Here is a 20,682-nt window from a genome sequence, read left to right as displayed (position 1 = left end):
AAAAATCAAAGATTGATTTCCTTTGCAAAAAAGTAAAATTCTTTATAAATTTGTTTCATTTCTCAAAATAGGTAATTAAAGGCAAATTTTCCCAAAATACCTTTTTTTTGCAAATTTTTAATAATTTTTTACATTTATTTAGAAAAACCCTACAATTTTTGGTATAAAATTCTTTAAAATATTTGGCTTAGTTCTCAGAAAAACTTAATTTAAGGAGGCAATTTTCCCAAAATATATTTATGTTTAGCTATATTTAATAAATGTTAACAATTATTAAAAAATTATTCTGGTTATATTCACTAATAACTGAAGGAAACAGTCAACATTTCCCTTTATAAAACGAAAATAAAACTTTTTGTCTGTTTGTGTGCAATAAGTAAACGAAATTGTCTTAAACACACAAGCAATTGTTTTCGTTTTTTTTTTCGTTTTCAAAATGCCAGTTTTTATTTAATCATTTCATTTCGTTTACATTTTTGTTACATAATTGGCTTAAAAAGTATTTTCTTATATTAGACAAATTCTCTTGTAATACATCTACTTATAGAGACTACCGGTTTTGATTTTTAATTGTGCTGCAATATTTTTTTTTGATTATTAAGGCATATTTTGTTTTATTAATGATTCAAAATTTTTTTGCCCCAAAAAATAGATTAATTAAAAAAGGGCGAATTTTTAGTATTTTACTTATGTATCTTACAAACTAAACTTAAAATCTAACTACATACTTTTATATACATATGTATATTTACATTCATATAATTGTTTATTGTTCAGTATTGTATACTGGGTTTTCTAACGGATTAAATTGATGATATCTTCTGTGGTAGTATATAAGGTTCTCTCCATCAAATTGTAACCCCTCCTCTTGTAACTTTGAAAGTGTTGAAGGGGGTAGATGTTTACTTCTGCTAAGTGTAATCATGTTTTCGTTATATGATATCGGCTGGGTTATAATGTCGTTGTCGATGTAATCACAATTTTCTAAAAAACGTAGTGCAGAATCCATCTTGAAGGCATCAATTCTTTTGAAATTTATATTCCCATAAATGGTCCTGTTTGCAGTACACTTATATATTCCATCTGTTGAGGGCTTACCCCAACCTTTCAACGATGGATCACGAAGGAGCTCCGCTCCGTGATCGACAGTGGTTCACCAAAACCGTAGACCTGACACTGACAAGCGCCACTCGTAGGCAAGGGTGGCTCGAGTAGCTTAATGGCGAGAATTCCACAGAGCAGGGGGACGCTGGAAGTGGGCCAGCAATTTGCTCGACCGCTTTTCGGTGGGTTGGAATGCCGGCTCAATCTTTTGCCTTTGTCCCCTTCCTTACAAATGCCCAATCGAATGTTGGGGGTTTTATTCCCTTGTTGAGATTTTACAAACGAATGTCGGTATTTTTCAGTTTGACAATGTTAATTTTATTCACACACTTTGTTCAAGGGGAAATTCAATAAAAAACTTCACTTTACAAATGAAAATATAGGTTACTGTCAGGGATGCCAGATAAGTTCGGTCGAAAATCGGCACTTTTCGGGTGCCAAAATCGGCAAAATCGGCAAAAAATCGGCAAATTAAATAACGTATATTTCAGTTCAAATTATTGCTATATTTAATAAGCATAAGTTAAAAAATAAAATTTTAAGTGCAACAAAACAATTAACAATTCATAAACCAAGGCAATAATTCAAAATATGTATCAATATAAATGGTTTTACCATATACATATGTAGTATATATTTATAAGTACGTGTATGTATATATGTATGAAATCAATATATTTTCAATTCAGTCAAGCTAAACAAAACGTATACAAATATTGCCTTAAGAGGTTATTAATAAGGTGATTGTTTTTATACCCTCAGCATTTATGCTAACGAGGGTATATACACTTTCATACGAGCAAAATGTGCCTCATCGAGAAATAATGGTTTTAGACCCCAAGTATGTTTGGACGAAATGTGTTTCAGACAATTTGGAGTCGATTTAGCAATGTCCGCCCGTCTGTCTGTCTGGCTGACTGGTGCGCACGATAACTCTCGAACGGATGAGCCGATTTTTCCAAGGTTTGGCTTTCGTAATATTCTGTCCAAATTTAGTTTAAGTTCGAAGATGGGCAATATCGGTCCACTCCTTCAGGTACCTCTCCCACAAAAGTTCGTAAATGTTCGGAAAATTTGTGCGTACGATAACTCTTGAAAGGAGTAACCTATTTGGTCCATACTTTGCACATCGTGAAATGCCCACCAGACTTAGATGAGGTTCCAATACGTACTCAATCGGTCTACTCCTTCCGGAACCTCCCACACAAAAGTCCAAAAATGTTCGGAGAAATTGTACTCGCGATAACTCTTGAAAGGAGTGACTGATTATTCGACTTAGTACTTTACACGTCCTAATATGTCTACAAGATATAGATTAGGTACGAATATGGACTCTATTTGTCTATTCCTTCGGGTACCTCCCATACTAAATTTCGTATAAGTTTTCTTTTTAAGACCTGAGGCCCAATTCCGTTTCTATGAAAATGTAAATTGAAAACTTTTACAAAGGAGAAAACTGTCAAGTGAAAAAAAATTATAAAGGAAATATTTTTCATTTCAATTTTTCATAGAACAAGAATCCAGCCCTGCTCTCGAATCACTTCGATTTTGGTTGAAACAATTTGAATACGCTGCCTCCATAACGACTGTAAAAGCTTTTTCAGGGGCATGTCCATACTTCTTGAGAATAAACCAAATGTAGTGGCTGTAGAGCACGATAATTCCCGAACTGATCAACCTATTCCAAAAGTTATTCGATGACCCACTGAAATGACTAGTGGGCACGATATCTATCGAAAAGATATAACTCTCAAAATAAAATCCACTTCCCTAATGGACTATGTCGGTCCATTCCTTTAAGTACCATCTCCACAACACTTTTGAATTTAAATTTTAATCCACATTTTTCGGCAAGTTCATATGTCTAAAAATGGCCACATAATTCTGAAAAGACCTTAAAAACATTCGATCTGTCCGCAGAAGTTTCAATTCACATAGGCTGAGGGTATACCTCTGTCAGCAAAGCCGACTGACACTTTCTTACTAGTTGTATTGGAATTTTGAAATGTTGGTTTACAATTAAATTCAATTTCTGTAATAAAGTTTTGTAACAAATCATTTTTAATGACAACATTATAACAGTTAGACTTATTTAATTTTAAGTAGTCTTTAGTAAAGAGAATTCCTTCCATCGACTCCCTAACTAATCGACCTCGGCACCTGTTTTTATTTAAATTTACTTGGCTAGAAACATTTTCCACATTCACACATTGTTTGCCAAAATTCTAGCAACTCTACGTTTTTATCTTTAAACAAATTTTTGAAATTTAAACGTGAAAGTTCGCGTGATTCTTGCTTTTCGTTTATGTTTATAAAGCATTCGTATTCCTTTATAATGTCGAAAAATGAATCTTGTGTGCCATTTATTATAATACTTTGATTTATTGAAGCTAGGCACTTAAATTTATTTTCAAAATTAAACCGCTTCAAAGTACACGTTATGGTAATCGAGAAAATTCAAACTGTTTTTATAAAATGTTAAAAAAAAAATGTTATTATTATTAATCAAACTATATAGTTGTCTTTGTTTTTGTACCAAATTTGTTCTAGCAACCACAATTTTCATACAAAATGGAAATTTTATGTGAACACGTTGCCTTAACTAAAAATCGGCATTTTAGAGGTAAAAATCGGCAAATCGGCATTTCTATTTTTTTGGACCAAAAATCGGCAAAATGCCGATAAATCGGCAAATCTGGCATCACTGGTTACTGTTTATCTTAATTTTTTACTTTTCTGGACGGTAGCGGGATTGACAATGAATTGATGTGACAAAAAAGCAAAGGAAAAAAGAATAACAAAAAGACGAAATCCTCGTCTGTCGAAGAAAATTGCCACCGCCGTTATTATTAACGGGGATGAGCGACGTTTATGGGAACGACTTTTCGAACAGTGTTGTCACTTTAGCGTTTTTCCCATAAACATCCTCCCCCGTTGGGATTAATTCCCAACTAAAGCCAGAATTCAATAATAGAGTAACTACAAATAACACTGTGCAACATTTTTGAACTAATCACGTGCAAACAACTTCTGTCCAGAATTTTATGAAAGTAGAGGACCAATAGGCAAAAACCGTATTTGGGCTTTGTTTTCTTAGATCGGGTTCGGTTTTTATGGCCTCATCTAAACATGGTTAAAGATCGAATTTTTAAAACAAATCGGGGCTGTATCTCTGAAACTAATACGAATCTTGTTTTGACATCTGCAGCAAACTTGTAGATAAGAGCAAGAAGAAAATATTTTGCCTCAAATTTTATAATATATCTAAAAATTCTATAATTTGTGTGTATTTCGCAGCGTATCTCCCAAAGTGTTAAATGTTTCTTAATGTTATCTTTTGGGAAAATATTCTATGGAATGTAATACACTACTCTTCAGAACATTATATTGTTGTAAAATGCCTCTATCGCCTTGTTTATAGCAAATTTTTCAACAACAATTTGGTAAATATTTCAATAATTCATTGAAATCCCCAACATGAGAATAAACAGCCTGTGTGAACACTGTTTGAAATAAGTAACAACGTGAAATAACCATTTTAGAGTTTCAGAATGTTCTGAAGAACTGATGGTCACATTATTTGGAAAATTTTTAGAATGGTTACTTGTTTCAACTCCCAACAGTTTAGTTGGTACTGACCAGAATTTCAAAAATTATGTAAACTTTTCTATATTTTAACAAAAAGCAAAATTCTTATTAGTTTCGGAGATAAAGGTCCGATCACTGGAAAAAGGGCGCATTTTAGGTCGGTTTAGATGAAAATCTAAACCCGATCTAAGAACACAGAACCCAATTAAGGTTTTTGTAGTTTCAATATGTATTTTCAGAAAATGTCCATTAGAAGTTGTTTGCATTTCCAGTGTTGCACAGTGTAATTCAGAACTTACAACTAAAGTTAAATCCAGAAATACATTTTAGGAATACAATCCAGCAGGAACCAGCCTGATTGGCACCTTGAAGTCTTTCTTGGAGCGCAGAGAACTATGATTTTTTGGGCATCTCCCCGAAAAATACCGTGTTTGGGACGTACGGCACGTTTGGCTCTAGAATCGGCAAACCCATGCAGACTCCGTCAATGGCATCTCGTCCCAAAACCACACTGACGACACCAGGCCGTTGGAACTACACATTTGCTACAGCATCCTTCGGGTAGACAAACGGGATTCGGTGCCTGTCAAGGTAGTGCCATGGCTCCATCATAGATCGGTTTTTGAGATCCTTAACCCCGTTGTATACGTCCTGACGTTATTATTGGTGGACGTCAACACCACTTTGAGATACGAGCCAAGCTGAGGACCGTAACCAGGCAAAGGATGTCCGATGTATACGCAGCTATCCTCTGCTAAGGGGTTGAGTAAGACCCGCACATTCACTGGAGGCTCAATCTTCCCAGGGCTGTGCAAGTATGCCTATGCCGTCATCCTCATCCAGTAACTTTTGCTGGTGTCCAAGGGACGCAGCAGGGTATGATGAGCCAGCTTGCAGATGCGGCAGGCCTCTTGTAATGGGCAAGCCGAGATTCTGTGACTCATACCGAGGCAGTTCACACAATACCGGGAAGAGCGCACAAACAACTTTTTCATCTCGGGATCCAGTTGGAGGAATGTTCGGCAGTGGCGCAAAGAATGCCTGGAGTGGCAAATCGGACAATTAAAGTGATCATTATAGCTCATCTGCAATTAAGACAGAGAAATTAATGAGCTGCAACAGTATTATAAAGGCGAGACTTTATGGAGATTTTTTATTGTTGCGAACAAGACTTGGAGGAACAACATTGGCGAGCCTGCAGCGGAGGACTCATTCTGCACGAGGAAGAAGGACAAGTTTGTGAATCGGCCTAAAGAAAGTCCCGCCTGGGGTTTTCAAGTATACTACCCGGACTCGATTGTCCTGACCGTAGTGTAGCTTTACTACGCGATCTATACGCCACTCTTTCGGAGCAAGAGTATCACTGTGGACCACCACCAAGTCGTTTAGTTGCAATTCGTCTGCAGGCTTCTTCCATATGGTGCGATTGTGAAGCTCGTTTAGATACTTAGAGTTCCACCGCCTGCAGCACTCCTGGGAAATAAACTTCACCCGTCGCCACCGATTCAGTAAAGACGTTTTATTCTCGGCTTCTTCCGGCTCCGCTGGGGAAAGCAATGACCCTCCGATGAGAAAGTGGCCGGGAGTTAACGCTTCGAAGTCATCAACACTATCAGAATTGAGGCAGGCCTCGATATTTGCCAGGATCGTTGAAAACTTTTCATTACCTTGGTCTTCCTTGCGTTCGTTGTCTTCTCCTTTTCCGGTCTCTAGAGGACCACATCCATAGGTCGCTGGTTCGTATCCGGCTCGAAGGACCATATGTTGAGGGCCTACCCCATCCTTTCAACGATGAATCACGAAAGAGCTGATCTACCGTGGTTCACCAAAATCGTAGACCTGACACTGGCAAGCACCACACGTAGGCAAGGGGGCGCCAAGTCCTCGAGTAGCTTAATGGCGAGAATTCCACATAGCAGGGGGACGCTTGCAGTGGGACAGCAATTTGCTCCCTTGGACAGTGGATCCACCCATTGGCCAAAAATAAAAAAATTAATGTCAAAATTTTGGTACAACATCTGGCAGCTCTGACAGCTATGACATGGGCCTTTAAAAAATATATTAGTTTTTGTTTCATTCGAACGCGATCTTCTTAAGAATAGCTTCAAATGTCGAAACATTTGACTAATATTTTTTGTTGTGAGTACAACCTATATTTTAAGTGCAAGTAAATATATTGAAAATATCGCGAAACTGATATGTATGGCAAAATATTATAGTGGATTTTGAAGGAGGGGGTAATAGCTTATTTGTCATTAAAAATAGTGTTTTAGCGTGTTGTGGAATTCTAGTTAGCTGTATATTTTCTTAGTGTATTTTGTAATGCCAATTCGATCATATACTTAAATTTGACCTAAGGTTTTAGTCATGATGCCCACCAGAGCCCAACTCGGGAATAAGTTTCCAAAGTAGGTCATGGGTTAAAGATTATTCAGTATTAAAATCAGCTGTCATCTAGTGCCAGACTATAAATGGTGGATCGCTGACTAAAGCTGCCCTAGAATAGGGTTTCTATGGATATATTAGCGTATAACTCTGTTATCTGACCACGTACATAAACATAATTGGCATCAGTGGCAAGATGAAGAAATCTTTTTCCAAATTTGTCTTACGTTGGTGGTACGTGCCTTCCATGAAGAATGCTATAAGATCTATATTAAACATTTTGCCAATTTTAAGACAAAAATTTTGATATTTTGAATCCGCTAAATTAGTTGAATTTTATGTTTTTTGGAGATTGTTTTGTTTCCCCAAGCCTATTTTTGCATCATAAGATAATCGGGACCTTTGTTTATGTAATTTTGTATTAGCAGCATAAACAATTCTTACAGTATACCCCCTCCAGAGGGGAAAGGGGGAGAATGTTACGCTCGTAGTTTCTTAAAACTCTCTTCGCAGCAGCACAAAGCTGTAACCGGCGCATTGGCTTGATTTTTACACTCTAAATATTTTTGGCCACTTTCTCCATACAAGTGGATCCACTGTGCCTTGTTGAGATTTTACAAACGAATGTCGGTATTTTTCAGTTTGACAATGTTAATTTTATTCTCACTTTTTGTTCAAGGGGATATTCAATATAAAACTTCACTTTACAAATGAAAATACAGGTTACTGTTTATCTTCCTTTTTTTACTTTTCTGGACGATGCACATTGGTCGCAAATGTGAATTTTTGGCCAAAAGTAAATTTTTTTGACATTCTTCTTTTGAGTTTTTTTCTTCGCAATATTGAAGTAAACCCTCAAAACAACAAAAACAAGGACTGTTTATTCCAACTTTGTATTTACCGTTAGACGAAAAGGAGTCAAAGTAGAGATTTGTTTACTGTGTTATTAATTGAGTTGAGTGCGCAGTATTTTGTGATAAATTGTGGGTTATAAAATCGCAATAAGTAAAAGTGTAAAGGTTAAACTCAAATATGGAGAAGAAAGAATAATGTAAACAGAATCATTTTCCAAAAAGAACAGAAGAAAAATTTGGTCTAATGACAAAGCATTCAACATATATCTGGAACGCTCTTAAATTCTTACATTTTGTTTCAATGGTAAAATTGTTATGGACCGAAATAATTTTGATCGCTAGTGGTCGATGTTAGAAAAAAATCAAAAATACTTTGATGTGTATACTTTAATAAAAAAATCATTTCAAGGTGCGATTCGTTGCGATAAATGATGCACAATTTTTTCAGGCTACATCAAATTCTGAAATATTTCATATTCGGCTGGTACAAAATTAATTCTAAGAAACACAATTTTGAACCGATTTTCCTGAAAACTTGGTATTTTTATTTTGAGAGTCCAGAGAATATTTCAACCAAAAATTGTCGACATAGGTCCACGTTGGGGTATAGCCCCCATATAAGGGTACCCCCAATTTAAGGTAATGTGACAATTTAGCCATATTTTTAAGCCGATTTAGCTGTTATTTTGCATTTTGATTTCTTAAAAGATATGAACCCTTCGCACCAAAAATTATAAACATAGGTCAAAGTTTTAGTTTAGAACCCATACAATGGGATCACCCTGTTTAATATATTTTAACGGTTTTTTGGAAATTCAGGGTGAAAATAATTCTGAATTAATATTTTGTGACAGTAATTATAAATAAAACTAAGCGACGTTTATGGGAACGACTTTTCGAACAGTGTTGTCACTTTAGCGTTTTCCCCATAAACAACATCCACTAAATGCCTAGGTTTAATATCTAAGCAGGGAAGGAGCATACGCCTTTTCCAGATCTGAATCCTCTCCATCTGAGCGGAAGAGATATCCGACCAGGCTGGAAAGGCGTATGCTATCATTGGTCTCACAACTTGTATATATGAGTAGTTTTATGTCCTTGAGAGTCCGCCTCACATTCGGAATAATTTCATGTAGGCAAAATAAATCCGTTTAGCTTTACTAAGTGTATAGTCTACTTGTCTACAAAAATCAAATCTATTATGAAATACTACATACAGCCACACATTTTTCAATATTTAATTTTAATTTCCAATTTTGGAAATATTGGTTCAAATTATCCTGATAGTCCTGTAGCTTCCTCTTAATAGTCCTCCGGTATCTACCTCTGAGATCAAACAGAACGTCATCAGCATAGGTTAGCAACAGACCCCCTTCAGGAGGTTCAGGGATGTCACTGACATACATGTTGTACAGAATCGGTCCCAGCAAGGATCCTTGTGGGACCCCCGCTAGAACCGACTTCTGACCAGACATACAGTCCCCAACTTTTATTCTGAAATTCCTACCTTTTAGAAAGTCTGCAACCTACCTACACTCCTGCTCATCAAAACCGAATTTTTTGAGTTTATATAATAATCCGTCTTGCCAGACGTAATCAAATGCCTTGGCAAAGATATATGCCGTTCATATTAGAGATTTGTGCAGGGTTACCCTCTTTGAGAGGATTTGTTTTAAATATAAGCAATGGAATTGACATTTAAAACCCAGTCGGTTTGTTAAATCCGGTTATATATAAAAGGGGTATTAAGGCTAACCGCAATTGTTCCAAGTTTGGTTTTAAAACCCGAAGCAACATAATGTGAAAAAGCTACAAGAGCATGCGTGGTGGCTTGAAACCGAACTGGCAATCCCTCTAAATATTTCTTTCATTTAAGGTTCGTTTTATTCTGGACAGGATGAAATATTCGAACAATTTTGAAAATGATGAAAGTAGCGATATTGGCTTATAGCTTCCACAATTGTGTGAATCTTCAATTGGAATTACCAATGCTTCTTTCCAAGCAGTTGGAAAATAGCCAATATTAAAACATTGATTAAAGAGAATAGCACGGAAAGTAAGAATTACATCCCCTGCCTTCTTAATGGCTATATCTGGAATGCCATCTATTCCACATGGTTTTTTCGAGAGCCTTTTCTCAAAGGCCAAATTTACCTCACTAGGCTTTACAAAACCACCTGTATTCCATAATTCTACATCATTGACAGCTGCTGTGAAATGTTCATCAAATGTCACTATAGGTGCTCTGCCTCCGATCCCCACCACAGCCTGTGTAACAAGGCTGTGATGGGAGTCAACAGCAGAACAAACCTCACCGCGTTTGACGTCATAATAATGACTGGCAATCAGATCAGCTTCATGCTAATTGCTTGTAACTACAGAGCCTGCATCATTAACAAGTGACGCTAAAGGTTCTCTGCGAGCTAAACCTGCCGGTCTTTTGACTTTACTATATGTTTTGGGATTAACCCTCAAATTTTCCAAATAATTTTTGTATGAGCTCCTTTGAAAATTATATATTTGAGCATCAATAATTCTTCCTAAATTTTTAATGTCGGCCCTTAAGATATTATGTCTTTCGGGCCAGTTGATCTTCTCAATATGGTTTTTAGTCTTCTTCTTTCATGGAATAATCTTATTGTATTAGGTGGTAAGTTCCCCAATATGCTTCGGTTGGTCGATATAACGGGCACACTGTTATCAATTGCATTTTTAAAAACGGCATTCAGCGCTTCAATACTGGCATCGATTTCAGCTATAGCTGCATTTTAATTGCTTGGAAGAATATGTGCAGAAAGACCATCTTGCAGGTGTCTTTTAAACCTACGAGTATTCATTCTACTATAATAATAAAATTTGCTCACATCACAATCTATCAAATCAGTGAGAGAAATATTGATTTCCACAGTTTTGTGGTCGGACTCGAAGTCATGTGTCTTTAATATTCCGTTCTCGATGGGTATAACCCCCGACAAACGGATAAAAAAGTCTATATATGATTCCGATGTGTCACTTAATCTTGTGGGTTCTTCAGTCGGACAGACAACAATATTTGGGCATAAAAGGAGAATATCATATAATTCCCTGCCTCTAGTGGTGATTTTGTTTCCACCACAAGAGACGTGCTTAGCATTTAAGTCGCATCCAATGAAATACTTATATAATCTATAATTTTCTGCAAATCTGAAATTCTGATATATTCAGACGGACGTAAATATAGTGATAATATGGTGATAGTAGAGCCATCTCGTTTCCATAGCTTTACCGCACATGATTCTATGTTGTCAGTGTTGAAGGTTACCTGTTCTTACTTATATTTTTCTTTGATTAAAACCGCCGTCCCACCACCTCGACGGTCTTGTCTATTTTGCCGATATAGTGTGTACCCGTCATTCCGGACAATATGTCTTTCCGATAGCTTATGCTCTGCAAGCAGAAGTATATCGGGGCTGTGTTCTTGAATGAAAAACACAAGGTAGTGTCTTTTTGGGGAAGACACTATGGAATTAATGTTAAGAAAGATGCACTTAGCCATTACTAACCGGTCAAGTGCATTAGCATGCCAAGAATGGCCGCTAGCCTACCTAATGTTTGCACGCGCTCTTGGAATTGTCGAGCATAACTTTGTAGATCTACTAAAAGATCCTCCAAGTTTTTGCCAAATGTATTTTGACATTCACTTAGTACCATTTTTCCAAATCCTACTGAAGATTTGTTATTATTTGTTTGTGGTCCATATTTTGAGGGGGCTCTTTTTGGTGCAGGAAACACACAAGCAATGAAATCAATGGCAACATGAAGCAAAATAAACTATGTTTCTTTGCCAACGACCATACCACGCTGAGTACATCGGTTCTCGTCCGATCAACAAAATTAAGCAGCGTCGGGCTTAGAGTGTTTAGATGGGGGACCACTTGGGAACACCGCATTTTGTTTGTGCCGGTCTTTTGACTTTACTATATGTTTTGGGATTAACCCTCAAATTTTCCAAATAATTTTTGTATGAGCTCCTTTGAAAATTATATATTTGAGCATCAATAATTCTTCCTAAATTTTTAATGTCGGCCCTTAAGATATTATGTCTTTCGGGCCAGTTGATCTTCTCAATATGGTTTTCAGTCTTCTTCTTTCATGGAATAAACTTATTGTATTAGGTGGTAAGTTCCCCAATATGCTTCGGTTGGTCGATATAACGGACACACTGTTATCAATTGCATTTTTAAAAACGGCATTCAGCGCTTCAATACTGGCATCGATTTCAGCTTTAGCTGCATTTTAATTGCTTGGAAGAATATGTGCAGAAAGACCATCTTGCAGGTGTCTTTTAAACCTACGAGTATTCATTCTACTATAATAATAAAATTTGCTCACATCACAATCTATCAAATCAGTGAGAGAAATATTGATTTCCACAGTTTTGTGGTCGGACTCGAAGTCATGTGTCTTTAATAGTCCGTTCTCGATGGGTATAACCCCCGACAAACGGATAAAAAAGTCTATATATGATTCCGATGTGTCACTTAATCTTGTGGGTTCTTCAGTCGGACAGACAACAATATTTGGGCATAAAAGGAGAATATCATATAATTCCCTGCCTTTAGTGGTGATTTTGTTTCCACCACAAGAGACGTGCTTAGCATTTAAGTCGCATCCAATGAAATACTTATATAATCTATAATTTTCTGCAAATCTGAAATTCTGATATATTCAGACGGACGTAAATATAGTGATAATATGGTGATAGTAGAGCCATCTAGTTTCCATAGCTTTACCGCACATGATTCTATGTTGTCAGTGTTGAAGGTTACCTGTTCTTACTTATATTTTTCTTTTATTAAAACCGCCGTCCCACCACCTCGACGGTCTTGTCTATTTTGCCGATATAGTGTGTACCCGTCATTCCGGACAATATGTCTTTCCGATAGCTTATGCTCTGCAAGCAGAAGTATATCGGGGCTGTGTTCTTGAATGAAAAACACAAGGTAGTGTCTTTTTGGGGAAGACACTAAGGAATTAATGTTAAGAAAGATGCACTTAGCCATTACTAACCGGTCAAGTGCATTAGCATGATTAGATCTACTAAAAGATCCTCCAAGTTTTTGCCAAATGTATTTTGACATTCACTTAGTACCATTTTTCCAAATCCTACTGAAGATTTGTTATTATTTGTTTGTGGTCCTTATTTTGAGGGGGCTGTTTTTGGTGCAGGAAACACACAAGCAATGAAATCATTGGCAACATGAAGCAAAATAAACTATGTTTCTTTACCAACGACCATACCACGCTGAGTACATCGGTTCTCGTCCGATCAACAAAATTAAGCAGCGTCGGGCTTAGAGTGTTTAGATGGGGGACCACTTGGGAACACCGCATTTTGTTGGCATTGTCCAAATTTTTTTTATTTTATTTTTCTCTTTAAAATATCTTGTCTAGTCGGTATCTTCATTTTTAACCGAAATAGAGGCAAAATAAAAAATCAAATGCTTATTATTTTAAGGTAAAAATTAAGAAAATGTGAAACATTCGCTATTGATTATGCTCACTTATATGTAGCTAGATACAATAATTTATGATTTCCTTTGTAAAACAAAAGTACGAGTGAAATTCTTTATAAATTTGTTTCATTTCTCAAAAATTATAATTAAAGAAAGCGAATTTTCCCAAAACACATTATTTATTTTTGCAAATTTTTAATACATTTTTTATTTAGAAAAAACCTAATATTTTTCTTATAAAATTCTTTAAAATATTTGTCTTATTTCCCAAAAAAAAGGTAATTTAAGTAGCAAATTTTCCCAAAATACATTTACAAAAAAAATTACATTTATTAAAAAAAATTATTCTGTTTTATGAAAGTTTGAAATGAAAAATTTTCCTTTATAATTTTGTCATTTGACATTTTTCTCCCTTACAAAAGTTTTCATTTCACATTTTCATAGAAACAGTAATAACTAAAGGAAACAGTCAACATTTTCCTTTATAAAACGAAAATAAAACTTCTTGTTCGTTTGTGTGCAATAAGTAATCGAAATTGTCGGAGCAAAATTGACTGAGATATGACCTTTCAAAGTGGAGAACCTGTAGTGGTTTGTGTGTTTAGGCCTGTTTGTTTGTTTGCCCAGGGCCATTTTTTATTGAATACTTAATACTTAAAACTGCTTATATCTACTATTTACAATATTTATAAATAAACACGTATATATCACTGAGCAGTGCTATACATTGTATCAGTGGTACCATACGTGTTGTATCGCCTATGATAAAATAATAGACGATTGTCTACATATAATATCCGTTCACTGTCTAGTAAGGGAATAGCAGCTGGTGGCAAATGTTTTCTGGATCTCAACATTTGGGCATCATATGTACAATCAAGCGACTCTGCAACAACCGAATTCTCCAGGAGTTCACTTCTTTCAATAAATCTTTTAGCGGTGTCCATCATGAAGACGTCAATTCTGTCAAAATTAGACCTCTCATATATAGTTTTACAAGAAGTGGACTTATAGGAACCATTAACAAGGAAACATTTTCGTAGCACTTAGCTGTTTTTTTTTAGGTTATACTCACAACAAAAAATATTTATTTATTTCGTCTATGGAATTCGATTTCTTACAGACTACAAGTAAATAAACTTAAGGTAAATTTTATAATAACAATTTTAAATTTAATTCATATTTCTTTTTACTTTACCACTTTTCAAAGAACCTGAAAAGCTCACCTAAAAAGTCGTTGGCTCTGTGCGTGATCGTGCTTGCTCTTGGGCCAGTAAAGTCTACCAGGAAATCGTCTGCATAGGAAAGTAGCAAGTCTCCTGGGAGCGGGTACGGAATATCACAGACAAATATATTGTATAAGAGGGGCCCCAGGATTGAACCCTGGGGCACGGGTGGATATATGCTCTCCTATCCGTACGCTAAAATGGCGGCCCCTCAGGAAACTCGCCACCATCCTACACAAATTAGCATCGACTCCGAAGTTTTGCAGTTTGTATAACAAACCGTTGTGTCATACGGAGTCGAATGCCCTGGCAAGATCAATGCTAACGCAATTGTATCACGCCTTCTACCTAATCCTCTTGTCACATGCGTCTCAAAGGCAGCTAGCGCATGTGGTCTAAAGGCAAACTGATTATCCTTTAATATTCTTTTGCCCTCGACAATTATCCTTAGCAAATATTATATCACCTGCCCTTTTCAGAGCCACCTATGGGATCTGGTCAATTCCGCTAGACTTCTTAGCTGGTCTCCTAGCTAAGGCCTTCCCTACTGCGTCTGCCTTTATGAAGCCACCTTAGTTCCAGGTACTAGTGTCATCAACTTCAATACCATCTGCAGAGAATGTGTCACTCACCCCCTCAATAACCATATTAACTGAGCTAACAAAGAAGTGGTCAGTCGGCCCATTGGTGGGCTGCAGCACACCCTGGACATAGTCTGCCAAAGGCTCCGCGTTAAGTCTGTCGTCCATTATACGTGTACCAGATGAGTCAGGTAGAGTCCCTACAGGTCCCCGAACTTGCAGGCCTGCTGCCATCTTAACTCTTTGATAGGTTTTATTGTTTACGCTAATATTTTCTAAGTATTCTTTAAAACGGTCATGCTGAAACATTTTTATACTGTTCTCGATAATGCGATCGAGGTTGCGAATGTCTGCTCTGAGAGTTGCATGTCTCTCAGTGTTCCCTGATCTGCGGAGAGTGCGACAAAGTCTTCTTCTCTCATTGGTAGGTCTTCGAAAGATCCCGGTCTACACATCTTTTTGGGAACCGCAACCTCAATCGCATTACGGAAGACCGTACTTAGTTCCTCAATACATCTGTCTATTTCCTCCACCGAGACGTTCCTATTCACTGGTAAACAGCAGCCTTCAAGACCCTGACGTAATTCTCCCTTGAACCGTGTTATGTTTATGCGGTCAAAATGTAAAAAAGAGCGCCTCTCACATGTTTCTAATTGACCTACGGCTAAATCTATTTCAATGGCTCTGTGGTCTGATTCATAATCAAACGCTTTTGTGGTGTTACCGCCATCTACAGAAGGAAGACCTGGCGTTCTGAGAAAAATGTCTGTATAGGATCCCGAAGAACCAGCAGGTCTGGTTGGAACAGCCGACGTGCAGGCATCGAAGAATGTATACTGCGAGAGATAATCCGCTAATAGCCTACCTCTCGTGTCTATTTCTGTACCTCCCCAAAGTAAGTGCCTTGCATTTAGGTCGCCTCCAACCAGAACCTCACCTCTGTTATAGAGTTCGGTCGCAGAATCTAGATCTGTGACATGAAATGCGACATTTGGGCGAAGTTATAGAGAAATGAAGACTATCGAAGAGCCACCATCTCTTCACACCCTCGCCGCGCAAGCTTCAATGTTACCTGTATCTAAAGTAACTTTTTCAGAACGATAATTATCCCTTACCAAAACCGCCGTTCCTCCCCCAGGATGGCGGCTTTCCCAGAACTGCCAAAAAATTTATATCCCTCGATGTGAACATTGCGAGAAGGCGAGAGATTGTGCTCCGCCAACAGCAATACATCGGGGTTTATTTCTTTTAAAAAATTTTTTAAAAAATATCTCCTTGATATTCCTCAATCCTTCGTGCAGGCAGGATGTCCCTCTTTTTCGCAGTTTCCCAGTTTCTTAACAATCACACCAGTGGCAGGATCCTTAGCATCTACTAAAATGTCCTTATCTTTAGGTGGGATAGAACAGTTGCGCTTTTCATGGGATACTCCGCATCTCACACAGCGGGGGCGCATGGTACAATTACTTGCAACATGTCCAAACCGCTGACAGTTGAAACACTGAGTAATCCCGCCACCCTTTTCTTCTCCATTGATCACATCATTCGTAAAGATTTTCTTGATTTTATAAATTTTTTTCGATATCTGAAGAACGTGACTGTCGAAGAATTAATTTTTTATAAGAAATGGGTGTCAAGCCAACCACCTCTACCTTAAAGTCGAATTGCATGAGGAAATCTTCTACCACTGTCTTTGTCCAGTCATTGTCCAAACCCACTATTAGCACAGAATATGGAATGGCCTTGGAGTATGAGTGTGGAATTTATAGGCGGCCTGTACCAATAATCCCCTAGCTACATTATAATTGTCTAAGACATTAACCCTGAAAGAAAGGACGGTCATACGAATAATATATACACCAAACTCAGCTGGGGAAAGTGTCTGCTGCAGAGTGCTACTTACAGCCCGTGAGCCCACATCATATACCGTAAATTATAGCATTGATGATTTGCCACCACCGCTCTTCTTGTTTAGATTGACATTTTGATTTGTATCGATTGTATTTTGTCTGCATCTATCTGCTGCTGGAGCAGCTGCTGATGAAGCCGCTACAGTTGCTGCTATTGTCGTTAAATCGCCTTTCGATTTAGTCTTCTTCTTATTCACTTCTACCCATGCTGCAGAAGCATCTTCATTGTTTGTGTTTGGAGATAGGTAATTTTGCTGATCCCCCGTTGGGTGCTGTCGACGTTACAACACCATCATCTTTTTCCATTATATCACTACGAGGGTCTTCGGCTGACCTGGTAGTATAATCCGCACTTGCATTAATGCATTGGCAAGAACTTTTTACAGCCAAGAGTTCTGCCGCCAATTGCTTGTTTGCCTCTTCTAATTGCTCTATGCGAAGGAGGGCGTTTTGAAGCTGAATAATTGTGGCCTTCAGCTTAGTGGTTAGGTAAGGTGAAACGACACCACTTCGCCGTTTCTTACCCTTTTTCTTCTTTGCGTCGACTTCCATGGTACCTGTTGAGACTTCAGATTCGAAATTCTCTGAATTATTCGCCAACATCACATTGTCGACAAAATAATTCTGCCTGGAAGAATTATTTCCTCCAGCTGCATTCCCGCCGGCATTTTGCATTGCAGTGAAGGCTATATTGCCAACGTTTTCTTCCGCCATCCTTAGTTTGCCGCGGTCAAAAAATTTAGACGACGACTCTGGATTGCTAGCGCGGGTTGAAATTCCCGCCAGCTGGCTGACTTGTTGTTATATGTAACAACCACCTTCTCGTTCCAATTGTTGTGGAATTGTGAAACAGCAAAAATTAATTTTTGCTGAATATTATGCGGTTCGAGCTCCAATAAGGCACCAACCACAAAACATTAATAATACTGCCTTCTTGCAGAAACTCAAACAATATAAATCACTTTAATATTACTATTAACACTTTTACTTTTTCACTATTAAAAGTCAACTACACACTTCAAGCACACAAGAACGAATTATCAATTTTTTTTATTTTGCTCATTTTCATTTCATTTTTGCCAATGGCCATATTTATTTGGGATATGTTCTTACGGGCTAACCACCTACTACAGTATATTCACATATATCGCTGTGAGTTATCCACAGCAGCTATCATAAGGAGAAAAACAAAGTATATGAATTCAATTCATGTAAGCCCCAAAAAATCCAAAAATAAAAAATGAGCGAAAAGTGTCTTAAAACTACTACTTAAAAATAATACTTAAAACTAACTATTACAAACTACTATTTACAATATTTACAAGTTATTTATTGTGTATTATACACTAAATTTTGAATATCAAGTGTGCCATATCTACGGTGGTAGAACCTCAGTTCTCCATCGACATACAGCAAGCCCTCTTCCGACAATCTTTTTAAAGCACCTGGGGGTAGATGCCAACATTCTCGAAGACCATTTACGTCAAGATTGCATCGCAGGGCATCCTCAACCAGCCTGTTATCAATGTAAATACATTTATTTAAAAATTCAAGAGCACTTGTGACAAGTACCCTATCTATTCTCTCATCACCCGCTCGTAGATGGCTCTGTTTGAGTGTCTTCTAACACTCCCATCCCGATTGGTCAGCAGGCCCCGCATGCCTAAGCATGACGCAAGAACTTTTCGCTCCCATCTCCTGAGCCTTTCCATCTGGCTTGACGATATGTTAAACCAGACAGGAAAGGCATAGGATATTACTTGTCTGATTATCTGTCGGTAAATCAAAAGTTTTATATCCTGGGATAGACCACCCCTCATCTTCATCAGCCCATGGTAGCTGAAGAAAATTTGCTTTGCTCTGGACAGTATAAAATCTACGTGCCTGTTAAAGTCAAGTTTCCAGTTGAAAATGACGCCCAGGTACTTTATACTGTCCTTGACCTCCACGATGTTTAGCCCAATTTGGATAATTGGTCTATAATACCAGAAGTTAGGTAACATGTTCAACTTTGCCCCTAATTAATATTGCAGAGCACTTGTCTCCATTGAGTTTTAGCCCCACGAGGTAAAATACCTGTCCAGGATGGCAAGATAGTCGTTTAAAAGTGCCTCAATTGCGCGGACCCTAGGTCCTGATATCGCAACTAGCACATCATTTGCGTAGGACAATACCAGCCCCCTTTGTGGGGGAGTTGGCATGTCGCTAACGTAGATGTTATATAGCATCGGGCCCAAAAGTGAGCCCTGAGGTACTCCCATAAAAACAGCTCTACGGCTAGACAGCTGTTCACCTACCTTTACTCTATAATATCTGTCAGCTAACAAGCTACCTACAAGTCTGCAGGTTTGCCTGTCAAAGCCGAATTGGATCAACTTATACATTAACCCTTGATGCCAAGCGGAATCAAAGACCTTTGTAAAATCAAGACCGACTGCAATCGAGCCTTCCCGTTTGTTAAGGCCCTCAGCCACATAAGAGGAGAAGGTAGTGAGGGCATGGACAGTGGAAAGTCCTGTCCTGAACCCAAATTGATTGTCCTTCAATACCCTCTTGTCTTCAACTAATTTCTTCATTCTGTCCAAAATGAAGGATTCGAAAAGTTTTCCGAATGCTGACAGAATTGAAATGGGACGGTAGCTGCCACATTGGTTAGAAGGAGAACCCCTCTTATAAATGGGGACTAACATAGCCTGTTTCCATGCTAGTGGAAAGTACCCTAGATTAAGGCAATGATTAAATAAAATAGTAAGGAATTTAAAAATCACGTCGCACGCCTTTTTTAAGGCAACGTCCGGTATTCGGTCCAAACCGCAAGATTTACGCGCTGGTCTCAATGCCAGAGCTTGACCAATACAACTGACGAGCAGGAATCCGCCCTCACGCCATCTAGAATTATCGTCTACTGAGGTACCATCAGCAGAAAATGTTTCGCAGAAAGAAACCAAAGGGGTCCGGTCATTGATCCTCTCCGTAGCCCTATTGATAGTTCCACTAAAGGAATCAAACTCCCCAGGGACCCGGTTAACGGGACCACCTAGGAAGCTGTCACTCGTCCCACAAATGGTCCGCGAAGTACCCTGTACAAAATCTGCTAAGGTCTCAGCTTTAGCGCTATCATCAGTCAGCGTTCTTCCCGCGTTGTCAGTAAGTGGACTTACAGGTTCTTTATCTACAAGACCGGCAGCCCTTTTCACCTTAACTAAGGTTTTGCTACCCTTACCCTACTTAAGTACCCTTTGAGCCTATCCTGCTCAAAAATACGGATGGAGTCCTCGATGATATAATCCAGATTTCTTATATCCGCTCTAAGAATGGGATATCTGTCCGGATCCTCTGATCTTCTCAAAATTCGGCTTAATCTTCGACGCTCACGAATGAATCCAAGGATTCTCGGAGGAAGATCGCCAAGACTTTTATTTCTATGCGCTTGTTTGGGGACAGACGTATCAATCGCCTGCTGAAATACCCCAGACAAACCATGAACACATCTGTCAATTTCATCTACAGTAATGTTCCGATCTGTAGGCAATTCATAA

The sequence above is a fragment of the Musca autumnalis genome, unplaced genomic scaffold (genome assembly GCF_047663935.1).
Source record: "Musca autumnalis isolate F117 unplaced genomic scaffold, ASM4766393v1 scaffold_2, whole genome shotgun sequence".
Taxonomy (NCBI): Eukaryota; Metazoa; Arthropoda; class Insecta; order Diptera; family Muscidae; genus Musca; species Musca autumnalis.
Note: the sequence above shows the minus strand (reverse complement) of the source record.